Consider the following 13858-nt stretch of genomic DNA (forward strand, 5'->3'; position numbering starts at 1 on the left):
TTTGATTGATTACCATCCGCTGTAATTCTGATGGTATTTTAAGTTTAGAAAGTATTAAGCGTGTCTGCTGATTTTATCTTGCCACAATTAAGCATATTTTACTTCATAGTGATAACTATTTTAAATAATTAAATTATTTTGTATTTTGTCAAAAGCTCTGTCAACTTTGCAATAAAAATGTTCAAAATTACTAAATCTAACACCCCTTGCGGCAGTGCGACTAACCTCTTTATTCTTTTTAAAGCCCTCCTCCCTTTTCTACGTTTCTCATAGCATATTTTCCGTATAAGTAGATTCTGAAATTAATATTTTAAAAACATGATTGATTTTGAATTTTTACCAAATCAAGCCCCAAGTTGGATTTGTCAATAATTTAAGTGTGAATTTTATCATCACCTTTGCTGCTGATACAATTGTACCATTAATTGAATTTTCAAATAGAGAGTTTGATTTAACAAAGTCCAATAATCGCAATCTTAGCACAACGAATATAAAACTACAACTAGTGTAGTTTTTACAAGATATTGAAATAAATTCGAACCAAAATTCATTTGTTTCCCATATTAGTTACCATAAACATATATCAGTTTTGGAATATAATGATTAAAATGGTGATAATGAAAGAGTTGTTGAAATTGTGGAAAGAAAATTCATTAGTTTCATTGGTACTCATTTCAGAGAACACCAATCAATTAAATTCCATATTTCATGCATTTGTAAATTTACGTTATAAGCAATAGATTGCAATTTTTGTATGTAAAATAATATGAGTTATTTTGTACAATAGCGCATTACATGAAAATTAAAATATAATTTTGTAGTAGTAGTTCATATAAAAGTATTTCCTGCACAATAAAATATTTTGACGATTCAAAAATAATACATGTATTTCAATTTTTCACTTCTGTCGGCACTCCTTAACTCCGATTTTTTAAGACTCCACTGTTGTTGAATGACTTGATTGTTCTTAGTAAAAGACTTCTAGTTTTTCATAGCTCCGCTAGTGTAGTAGTTGTAGTTTTTCTTTGTAACAAATTAAACTATAACTAATTATGCTATCATTTTTTGATATCTTTCGTGACATCTCTCTTAGCTTTCCTTTAGTCATTTAATATTGAGTCCACTCTATGAACATTGCATCAATAGCTTGCTAGTTTTAAATAAGTGAATAATACTGGCCCATTGTGGTTATTTTTTAGGTTTGGCAAATCTCTCAAAAAGTACTCGGCGGCCAAACTCTTCAAGAGATCTAATCTGAAACAGTCAGTTATACTGGCTGTGCTAAAGCCTGCTGTGCCAAGCAACAGTTGCGAAACCTTTGACATCACATTGTAAGTTTTTTTTTTTTTTTTCAACCTTGTAACCTTGCATGCAATACTTTAGATCTTACACTATAAAAAAAAAAGTCGAAACGTTCCTAGAAAATAATGGGCAGCTAATGTGCACACCAGGAAGATTTCTCGCAACAAGATAGTAACCATCCTGAAGTAGTTGTTTTCGAATCATCCTGAAAACTCAGAACCTTCCAAAACAAATCCTGTCTTTTTTAGGGAATAACGTAGCTTTGTCCGTATTGGATAAAGGAATTAACTTTGAAGATAGAAAAAGACTACTCCAAAAAATGCTTGCTGTTAAGGAAAACGTGTCTGATGACTGTTTAAAAAATTTCAAATAACAGTAGATGATTTGGAATACTTTATCAGTAAAGATATTCCTCTTTGTAGAATCAATTACAAGTCAATAAAATTGTTTGATAAGTTACAGACACCAAAAGATGTTTTCCTATTTGATCCTGATTCATGGCAAAATGAAGGAAGCTATTTAAAGGGAAGAGATATCGTTAAAATGCTGAATGTTGTGAATGATACAACTTAAAAATGAGCAAATTTAATCGAAGAATTTCACAATCAATTTACCAAAGATGAGTCAAAAAAGCAATTTATTTCACAGACAGTCCAAGACTATCAGAAAAAAAAATGCACACAATTGAGATACAGTGAGAAAAGCGTACGATTAAAGTAAAGTTTACAAAGCACTATTTCATTCTTATTCAATGTAAAATCTTTGGATGATATGAAGTAATTAAAAAGATTAATTTTAATTTTAGTGCTAGCTCACTGTAAAAATGTTTTGCAAACGTAGGAAAAACGATAAACGGGGTATGAAGTAGAAACTCGAAGATTTGTGGGAAAACTATCAAAAGTGTTAAAGTTCAACTTCCTAGGGGCACGTGTTATTATTGATCAATCGAGTTAAAACTTTGCACAGATTACTTTTTATTATAGTGTCACAAAACTAGGGGCCGTCACTTGTTGAATTCCGGGGAAAAATTCCCATATAAATAATGACCCTCTCTAATATATATATTAATAAGAAATTTGATATTCTCGTTTTAATCATGCTGAAACTTTTCGTATGGTATCTTCGAATTTGAAACTAAAACTATTGAACACTATTTGAACAGGGATTTCAAATTTTTAATAAAAAAACTATTGAAAAAAAAAAAAAAACATAATCAACGAATTTTGCATAATAAATGAAACGCTGATCCAGAAAAATAAAAAAATTACACACGTTCACAGGATATCGAAACATTTCGGAACAATTGTAATAAGAATTCCGGTTTCTTATTTTAAAAAAAACGTATTGAAAAAAAACTATAAAAATTAAAGAAATTTTGTATAATGAACGGCCATACAGGCAACTGAATATAGTAACTCATATTAACAAATTCTTGCACACATACTAAAAATAACATACGGTATTTTTTCTGATTTCCTATTTAAAAGAAAAATATTGAATAAATGACTAAATTAAACGAATTTCGTACAATGAACGGCCTTACACTGTAAAAAAATTCCGAAACGTTACTGAGTATTTCCGAGTTACGTTTCGGGATTTTAATGGTTTTACCCACTTCCTGGAAAAATCAAGTATCCGTGTCAAAAAGTTTCCTGAATTGCTATAAGTCGCACGAATGCAGACTTTTCACTGTTGTCAAAAATATTTTTAGCTCCCAGTTTAAAGATTAACTAAACGTATTTATAGAGTGCATCGGCTTCAGTTCAATTACGGTCCGTCCATGCTAATTAAGCTTCCATAGGGAGCGAATAAGTGTGGACTACTTTGCTTTGCAAGAATTGCAGGCGGGTAAAATTCTCGTCATTTACTTGCAATTCTGGCTTAGCTTTGGCCATGTTTCCGGTAATGCTCTTGGAACTACCTTGGTAAATCAGGAAGATGCCGAGCTGTTATATTATACATTCCTAAGTTTAATCTAAAGTTTCAGAGACACGACTGGCTTCTAACGGGAAGATTTCTGAATTTTTCAGAAAGCTTCCGAGATAATTTCAGGAAGGTTACTGAATTTTAGCAGAAAACGTTCCTGGTTTTCGCATGTTCTGTTACTGGCAGAAATTAATCACATCAGCTGCCCATTATTTTCCAGGAACGTTTCTGAATCGTTTTTACAGTGTAGAAGCAAATAAAGATTTTAACTCAGATCCACAAATTTTGTAAACTCTAACAACTTCAGGCAATTTTCCCTCACTAATGGAAATGTGAAGTCAAAAAACATTTTTTTTAGATACACCTCATGATTGTTGTACACATGCATGATTGTTGTTTTAAGTCAGATATGTGTCTTATTGCCGATCAACAGTTTAGTACTTAAATGCTAAAAGTAAGAGTATTTAAAATATGTTTAGTGATTTGTTATTCTGTTAACTCTTTTTAGGTTACTGCAAATGGGAAAAGTTTTAAAATGGAACTCATCAATATTAAGAGAAGTCAACAACTCTCGAATCCATCAGTGACCAATCCAAACGCCGAATCTAAAATGACTAGTTATACCCACAGTATTTACACTAAAACCTGTCACTACCTTCATACCTGTCAACTCTACTGGTAACATTGAGGTGTTTCTCCATCATCTACTGGATTTTTTTTCCAGTAGATGTTGGTAGTTATGTGCCTTGCAAGTGAACAACAACTACCAATAATTAGAGACAGTTAAATGTTAACCTAAAGCTTAGCTTATATTGAAGATTTCCTCACAATGCTGTAGAGCCAACTTGGCGTTCAACCAAAAAACTCCACACAATAATAAAATGATAACACAATAAATAATGAAAACACAATAATAAACACAATAATGATTGGTCTAAATTAGCTATCCTGAAAAGATTTAGTCAGAAAAACATAGAAAGTTCGATTAATATATGTAATCTGTTAAAATCAAACATCCAACCTACTATTAGTTTAGCAAATAAAAGTACTACTATCACTCACGAGAAAATAACTGAAACGTGTGAAGCTTTTTCCAAGAAAACGGAATGAAGGCCTCTCATTGCGATTATAACCCGTATACAAGAAAACTATTACTTAGAAAGAAAAAAATAAACGGCAATTACAATCACGACATATGGGAGATAGTCAGACGACCAGATTTCGATAAACAAATTCTCCCACCTGACACTTCTATAAAAGATACCTCACCTAAAATTCCCCCCAAAAATGAATCCTTCCTAATCAAACGATTGCCTTTAAAGAAGCGAATACTAAGATATTGGGAATTCGCTTCAAAAGATATTCCACCAACTTTAGTCAAAATTGAAAGCATAAATCCCATTAATGCTTCAGCAGAAGGAGAATACAGAATGCCAAGATTAACGCCTATTTACATTTAAGAATATCCACTGTCAATTACCAATAACACTGTTCGGCAAGAAAAAAAAAAAAAAAAAACCCTTCAAAATGCTTCTGACATAATGGCGGGTGATTCTTATGCAAAATGACCACCTGAATTCGAATATGATCTCCGTTTTCTCCCGATGCGTACCAGATTAAGGCCATCTCCCCCATAAAGTTTTTCAATTATCCTTAGTTTCCGAGCAATTATTTTTTTTGGAGGTGAAAGAAGCTTTATATTAACCGCTACGATAGTTTTGGCGGACAAAAGAGGTTCGAAGTTAAAAATCATGGACACCGATAGCCAAAGGGGGGAGTTGAGGGTTGTATACCCCCCCCCCCCCCCCAATATTAGAAAAATCACGAAAAACGATCTTTTTATTCTGTTTTTTTTAAATAAAAGATGTTTAAAAAAATGTGCGTCACGGGATTCTCGGCAGAAGTGATAACTTTCATAGGATTAAATTATTATCATTATTTAATCCTATGAAAGTAACGATTGGCTTATGGTAGCTATAGTAAGCAACGAAATTTTTGCATTATATGTTATCTAAAAATCTTGCAAAGACTGCATCAAGTACAGTTTCGTGACTTATAGGGGCTTCTTCTGGCTTATTAATCATTTGTAATTGTAATTTGGATTCTAAAAACGATAGTAAATTTTTAGCTCGATTAGAAGCAACATTGACTTTAAAATCTCTGGTTAAAATTAAAGAAATTGTATAATAATCTTCATTAACTAAAGCAGAACCTTCTTGTGTAAAATTTAAAAGCTGTTTATGAATGAATTAAATAATACTCAAAATACTTTTGTTTGGAGAAATATATATATTGGCAATAATAATTTGTTTATTTGCTTCATTGAGACATTCCACTATAAACATTTCACCAATATCGTTTTGTGTAGCCGTAATAAAGCTTGTAGCATTATTAAAATGTAATTCTAAATTTAGAGTGACAATATTTATGCAATCAAGATCATTCTGATAATCTGCTACGCCTCCTTAGTTGAGTTGCACCGTTATGCGTGTTATGTCACAAACGTAACGTTTTTAAAAACTGCCGATTTTTTCTATTTTTTTCTCAACTTGAGGGCTCTTGCGCGATTTCAAAAATTAATTATAATTTTTAAATCATTTTCCCCGTTATTAGGATGCTGATGCGCAAGTTTTCCGCGATATTAGAAATTCATTAGGAAAAAAGGTTTTTTTTTTTTTTTTTTGACTCACCCTAGTCAACACCATTTAAGTTCTAGACATTTTTTAAACAAATATAATTCTAGCTTTAAGGAAGTATTTATGTGAGCATCTTTTTCACACAAAATATGAATGAGAAAAAATTTCGGGAAAAATTATTCAGACGTTCCTATTTTGCACAAATACGTATAGGGGTTACTAACTTTTAAGATAGTTTTCTTGTTAACTCATTTAATTGCTTTTGTTAGTTAATTAAAAAGAAAAATAATTCTGTTCTTCAGTACTTTTAAAATAAGTGAGCATAAAATACTTTAAGTTACAATGAAGAAATTATCATAACTTTGAGTAATTCCGGTCGCTGTAAGATATTTTTAAGGAGAATATTATTTTTTAATGCAAAGAAATGTTTTCTTTTTTTTAAACTTTTTTAATGTTAACATTCCAGCTGAATTTTTAATTATCTGGATATATCAGAAATGCCACCACACAATCTCCGGTTGAAAATTTGTTCACCAATAATTCTTTTTGCATTCTAAACCCACCTAGCTTATGCAACGGTACATTTATAGTTATCAAAACACTGGAAATACTCAAGAAAATTTCGGTTTTGATTTGGAAAACCAGTGTTTCTCCCATGGGCAACTATATGTCGCCTGCTCAGTGCTCATGTGTGGGAAAACCTTAAAATATATTCGTGTTCGCAAACGATAAGTTAACCAGAACCTTGTGCTGAAATTAGTTATTTCGAATCTTAATAATTTATATAAATAAAAACAAAATTAGTGCAATGGGGGGGGGGTACCTTATTTAGAAAAAATAATTTTTATACGTTTTGAATTTATGTAGCATATTTTGTGAGGAAGTCTTTGATTTTAAGCTATAGTTAAAAAGCTGAAGTGAATAAAATGTACATTCAAAGGTTAGTTTCAACGTTTCGATACTTGACCTATCATTTTCAAATTATTATGCATGTTTGGCCGAAGTAAGTACTTAATAAACTTACTAAGCGTAAGTATAGTAAGTACATTTACTATAGAAAAATCAAAAAGTTTCATAAATTTAATAAGTACTTACTTCACAAAAAGTGAAATTTGGCTAAACTATTTTCAGCAATATTTCAATTAATTATTTGACTGCTTCAAAATAATAAGTAAAGAATGTATTGAATATATTATAACTTCTGAGCAACAGCAACGCGTGGCTGTGTCAGCTAGTATACACTAAATATATTTTATGAATAATATGTATATTATACTATTCAATGTGTTTTTATGAGTCTTGTTTTCAAATAAAACGTCGAAATGCATGTGCTATTTATTAATTATACTATCGACGTTGTATCATTTTAGTGGCTTTTTTTCCCAAAAACAAAAATGGTCATAAAAGAACTTGAGTGAACGTGTCCAAAAAGTTGAATTATTTTTTGTATAATGCTTACTGTAAACATTTTGATAGTTGTATTTGCACGTATTATTGAAATATACAGGAACTATTTTACGTCACTTGTAAAATCTTCATGGTGCTAAATTTTATTTTAGATTCCTAGAATATTTTCTAAGCAAAAAGAACTGATGTTAAGTAGGTGAATCGAAGGCAAAGTGAAATAGTTTAAATGAATTGCTTTTATTTTTAATTTATTTTAAAAATTACAGTACATAAAAAAAGAAAAATTTATTCTATAATGAAAACTATCTTTTGCAGTAAATTTGTGCCTTAAAAAAAGAAAAATGTTCACTTTTTTTTCTCATTTGGTTAAGTGAAAAATGAGATGTTTTCTATCCATTCGAAAAAGTATTTTTGATCAAAAGAAAGAGTAAACAAGATGATTAGTAGATAAAAGATAGGGAAACAATAAACTAATGAATATATGAATTAATAAACTAATATAAGAGGAAAAAAATGAAAAAAAAATTGTGAGTGAGTGCATGAATTAATCAATAAAATAGTGAATGAAGAAATGTAAAAAAATAAATAATAAATTAATACATAAGTGATTTGGTAAATTATTGAATGAGTAAACGAAATGGACCATTTCACTTTTCCCCATTCACTTTATCGCACATGCTCTTGACTTATTGTACAAAATATTTAAAATTAAAAAAAAGCTTAATATTAACTTAAGAAACAAATATTAATACTTATAATTTTAATAGATCTTTATAATTTGAAAATAATAAATTTAATTTTCGACTTTCAACAAAATATTACAATTTAAGAGCGTTTTTTTTTTTTAAATTTCGTTGCATTATCACTAGTTTTCGACTTCCAGAGTTAACGTTTTCCCGACTGAAATAGATTACCTGTGTTACTAGTTAAAATATAACTATATAATTCATGTTTTATTCTCAATTTAACTTGCTTTTAATGTGAATATCATGAAATTAAGGATTGTGGTTGTTTAATAACATCGTCTTTCTTGTATAAATATTCATTATTCGATAATATATACTGTTCATTTCTATGAAAACATTTTTAACAGTAAATTTGAACGCTTGGAAACGTTTACATAAAATGCTAACGCAATGTTTGTGCACGGTACTTTTGTGTGTTGTTTATGTGTATAAAAACATTGAAAATTATGACAAAGTGGCAACTAAATATGTCAACCTTAGATGAAGCAGTATTGAAATTGAAAAGTTCTGGAGCTTAAAAAAGAGCTTTGTACATATGTATTGTACACACTCGATCAGTTCTGGTTTCTTTTGTCATTCTATATATAGGCTGTTATTGGCATCTTAGAAAATCATTGTTTTTTTCTTTAATTTTTTTTTAAAAGTTTTTTGAAGAAAGTTCAATTGTTTTTAATTCACGTTGCTACGATTAGTCTTTCTCTTTGCATCTTTGCTTTGAATTCTGTAATACGTGTTGTGAAATTGATATTTATCTGTAAATGTACTGGTGTGAATATTATGAAACTGATGGTCGTGGTTTTTTAATGAGATTGTGTATATTGTATAAAAATTCATTATTTTATAATATATACTGTTCATTTTTATGAAAGCAAATTTTAATGTTTGGAAACATTTGCATAAAATGCTATTGCATGTTTACTATTTTTGGATGTTTTTTATCTAGCATGTAAAAACATTGAGCATTGTGATAAAGTGGCAACTAAATCTGTCAGCCTTAGCTAATACAGTAGAAAGTTTGAAGAGATATGCAGCTTATAAAAGAGCATTGTGCAAATGTATGTGGATTTGAATAGCACAGACTACCCAAATAGTAGGTAGATAAACTATACAAAAGAGAAAAGTGCTGTTTCTAAAATTTAACACATTGAAAAAGTTTCTAAAACATTTTCGTGAGTTTTATTGATGCGAAACTTGTTTTAAATTACACATGTAACCTTGTGATACCGTAACTGAACTGCATAAAATAGAAAAGTGCTGTTGCACTTTCTAAAAGTTGACCATTGTAAAAAATTTCTAAAAGTTTCGTGATTTTTATTGATGCGAATTTTGTTTTGAGTTATGTATGTAACCTTGTGCCAACTATAACTAAACTGCATAAAATAGAAAAGTTCTGTTGCACTTTCTAAAAGCTGACCATTTAAAAAAATTTCTAAAACAGTTTCGTGAGTTTTATTGGTACGAATTTCGTTTTGAGTTAAACATGTAACCTTGTGACACCATAACTGAACCGCTTAAAATAGAAAAGTGCTGTTGCACTTTCTAAAAGCCGACCATTGTAAAAATGTTTCTAAAACATTTTCGTGAGGTTAATTGATTTGCATGTAGCTTTGAGCTTTACATATAACCATGGCTATCTGCGATCCCCCTGCCCGTCCCTTATACCGGCTCACAGTGGTCGATTTATTGAATCTAGCTGGACAAAAATCAAAATTGCAACATCGTTATTTCTCTAAAACTAACATTTTATCAAGAACTCTAAAAGTTATAAAGCAATGACCTATGTCTAATTTAGACGGTTATTTCCTGCAATTTCGTTTACAACAGGTTAAAGTACGCCTTTCGCAAAAGTACATTTTGTGATCTTCTACATGGAAGATAATTGATTGGCGCTAAATTATGTCTACCTCATTAAAAAAAAATTATGTTTATATATTGTTATTGTGATATCCAAAGTTGGTATTATTCAAGAGTTTCATTTAATTGAAGCAAGTTTTAAGTGCAATTTCTTCCAAGTGAGAAAAAATGTGAATTTTGAAACATTTCACCAAAAGTTATTAGAGCAGCAAAAAAAGTCTCCACATATCTCCAACCTTCTAATTTACATTTTTACGGACCGGGTGTATCTAAAAATATCTGTGCAAAATATTATAGCGGGATTCATCCGGCCATGCGAGTTTGTTCTGTTTTTGTGAACCAGGGTGATTTTTTGTCAAAAACTAAATTTCTGCTCAATACAGATGATCATGTTTGATTTCCTTTTTCTTTTCTGTTATGTTTTTTTTTTTTTTTTTTTTTTACTATTTTCTGCTCTTACTAATGGTCTGCTATGCTATTGCAAATATTGTTTTCTTACCTTTGACAACTATATTGTAACTTTTTTTTTACCGTTCTAAAGCTTTTGAAATGCAGTGCAGATGGTAGTAATGAAGTTTGAGAGTCTGTATGTGTAGGTCAAAAAAATGTATTTTCCTACTATTATTCCTTGTGAATATTATGCTGAATACATGGTTTCATTAAAAAAAAGCATACTCTATTTTATGTTTGGCTTCCGAATAAGAACTCCAATATTGTAATAATTTTGTGATTGAAACCTTAAAGCTGCATGACTGCATAATCTTAAAGCTAAATGTGCTACATACTATGAATAGTTTTTGTGTACATGGAAAAGGCAAATAGAAATGGTGATTCTCCTCACAAAAAAACCGTCTTACGAAAAAGCTCTATTCGGTTAAAAAGTGATGAAACAGTTGTTAAAGAAACCGTCATAAAACTCCCCGGATCTTCAAAACCACAGTAAAATTTTGAAGCTCGCGTTTGATCTACCATCATCTAGCCTCAAAACTAAAAAAACGGAAATTCACACCTGTTATTCAAGTTAGTAGTTCAAAACCATTAGAATTTGATGCTCAAACTAGTGTTCGTTCTGTCGGAAAATAAGATGCTGCAGAACTCGTACAACAAGTAAACGCGTCACCTAAAAGATCTACTAGAACTAAAACGACTTTTAAACGTACCGCAACAAATAAAGATGTGAAATTAACTCCTGGACAAACTTTGGCAAACAGTAAACTCCCGATTATCCGCGGAATAGGGTAGCACGGTAACCGCGGATAAGCGAAAACCGCGAATGATCCGAATAATAGGTAAAAAACATTACTAGTTAATGCAATAGCTAAAAAATATGAATGACACACACACATACATTTAAATTATAGCTAAAAACATTGCTACATTCCATCTACTAACATGGAATGTAAAAAAATATACATATTTAAAAGCTAAAAACGAACAATAACACAATCAAAAGTGTAAAAAACATTTAAAGGCTATTAAAAAATAATAATAATGAAAAGACCCGCGGATAATCAGAGCGGCGGATAAACCGACCGCCGATAATCGGGAGTTTACTGTACTATGTAAATACAAAACTTACAAAAAGTCAGTTTTTTGAAACTAATTAATTAGCTAAAAAAAAGTGCATCCATCATGTTATTTGAAAAAAAATCAGAATTAATAAACACATAGTATCCAAATAATATAAATAAAACATGTTTTTATCAATATTAACCTGCAATCGCTTATAAATCATACAATATTTTGACTTCATCAAAGTGAATACGAACAATTCGAGGAAGTTTTAACAGTAGATACTTCTTAAATAAATATGATTTTTAAATGGAGATGTGACAGAGCGTCCAGTCAAAGCACTTGAGACTTTATTATCACAGGAAGCTGAGTTGCTATTGAAGAACAAACAAAACAGACGGTAGTTCTGTTGAAGATGACGAATATATTAGTGACTGACGCTATTATTTTATATTTACTATCAAAATAACAACCGTGTTAAAAAATTTAAAACGGTTTGAGGATTCAAGTAATTCTCTCCAGCTAGATTTGCGAAATCGCCCACTGTGCGGCTGCCCAAACGAAAGCGAAAACAAAAGAAATCGCGAACAAGGCAAAGTTATCGTTTTCACCGCCCGCGGCGCTGTCTTTCTAGGATCGGCTTACATGCAATTTTATTATGGAAAACTCATTTTTGCTTGCTTCTTGCTTTTCAGTGTAAATCGCGATATTTCTTTCCGGTAATTTTTCAGTTCATGCATTATTAATCGAAACACAACTTACGATGCAAAATTGCACATTGATTTTATGTGTTCTGTCTTTTTTTTAATATAAATTCCCATCCCGTATTACATTTATCTTCAAATTGAAATTTTGAATTAGATTTTTTATAGTGTGTATATATCCATATTTTTATTCGTTAGGTCGCTAGTTATTAGCAAAAGTTGGCGAATCTCATTTGCATTCTTCCCCTGTATCTTAGCATGCACATTTTTTTACTATTTTGAAAATGCAATGTTTTTCGCAGCTGGTGCTGTAACGACGTTAGTGTGCTTATTGTCTTTACCAAAACTAATCTTAGCACTTCCGATTATTTTTGAATTATGTATCAAATTATATTTTACTCTTATAATCGTTAAGCTTATATTCGTTGAATTATTATCATTATTGATATTCTTTTTTTTTTTTTTTTTTTTTTTTGAGAAAAGTTGAATTTTTGTTACGTAAAATATTAAAAGCTAAACAATTCAAATTAATTTGACTGTCCCAGAGATTTTTCGCATTTCTCAATTATTTGGAAAATTATATGCAAGTATTTTGTGCCACTTTTCCTAAGGAATTTTGCAGGTTCGGTCACTGAAAATCAATTGAAAAGAAAGGCATTATTTAATAAGCCAATGTGTCGAAAAATATTGAAAGTGCCCTAAATCAGCTTTTCTCAATCTTTTTTGACCCATGGACCGGCGAAGGCAGTCAAAAATAATAGCAAATCGATAAATCCCCTCTTCGTCCCCCCCCCACCTCTTTTTTTATTTTTCTCAAAAAAAAAAAAAAAAAAAAAAAAAACCTTCTACTCGCGGACTGTTAAAACAAACTAGAATTTTTTTTCCTTTTTTTCTTTCCTTTTATGGCAAATGAATAAATAAATAAATAAGAATTAAAAAAAATAAATAAAACCTTGCTAATATTAAAAACTCCTAAGTTTATAGGATGGTGGGGATATTCTTTTCTTTTTTACAAGATATAATTCAAAATTAATGCATAGATAAATATACAAATAAAACTTTACTTGGTTCAAAATAATTGTTAGAAAAAAAAATTAAAAGTTAAAATTGTTAATTATTGCATTAATCAAATGTAAGTAAAACACAATGGTAAAAACACAGAAAATTTCGAAATTAACCATAAAATTCATGTAAAAATACCGTACTTTATATTATTGTTATTCTAGTTTTGCTTTCCGTTTCTTTTTTTTTTTTATTTGAGTAAGGGGAATCCCCCTCGCCCCTTTTTTCTAAACCTGGGAGTGTGAAAGTCTGAGGGCTAGTCCATTTTTTTTTTTTCTGCGAACCAGTGCCAATCTGCCGGACTACCGGCGGAGAATCGCTGGACTACATTGCTATTATGGCTTTATTATTTTCATTTTTGTATGAATCTCTTCATTTGTAATATTGCCGTACATTTTGCACCTGTTTACGTTATGAAAATAAAATGTTTCCAAGTTTCTAAGAAAAATCCCCTAAAATCTAATTAATAACTCCTTAATATGGATTTATTTTTTAAAGTTTCCGTTTTCTTGCATTTATATGTACTAAAGACAAAGAAAGCAAAAATATATAATTGCATATGTATCTGCGTTTGTATTTAATCTGGGATCCAAAAATAATATTAGTAACTAATCATTCATTTGACAGTCCATTTTGCAAACGCAACTGTTCCACTCGTCTTAAAAAATTGGAAATATTTTTGGAATAATTTTTAGCATTCAATGCAGCA

This window comes from Uloborus diversus, chromosome 10 (genome assembly GCF_026930045.1).
Source record: "Uloborus diversus isolate 005 chromosome 10, Udiv.v.3.1, whole genome shotgun sequence".
Taxonomy (NCBI): domain Eukaryota; kingdom Metazoa; phylum Arthropoda; class Arachnida; order Araneae; family Uloboridae; genus Uloborus; species Uloborus diversus.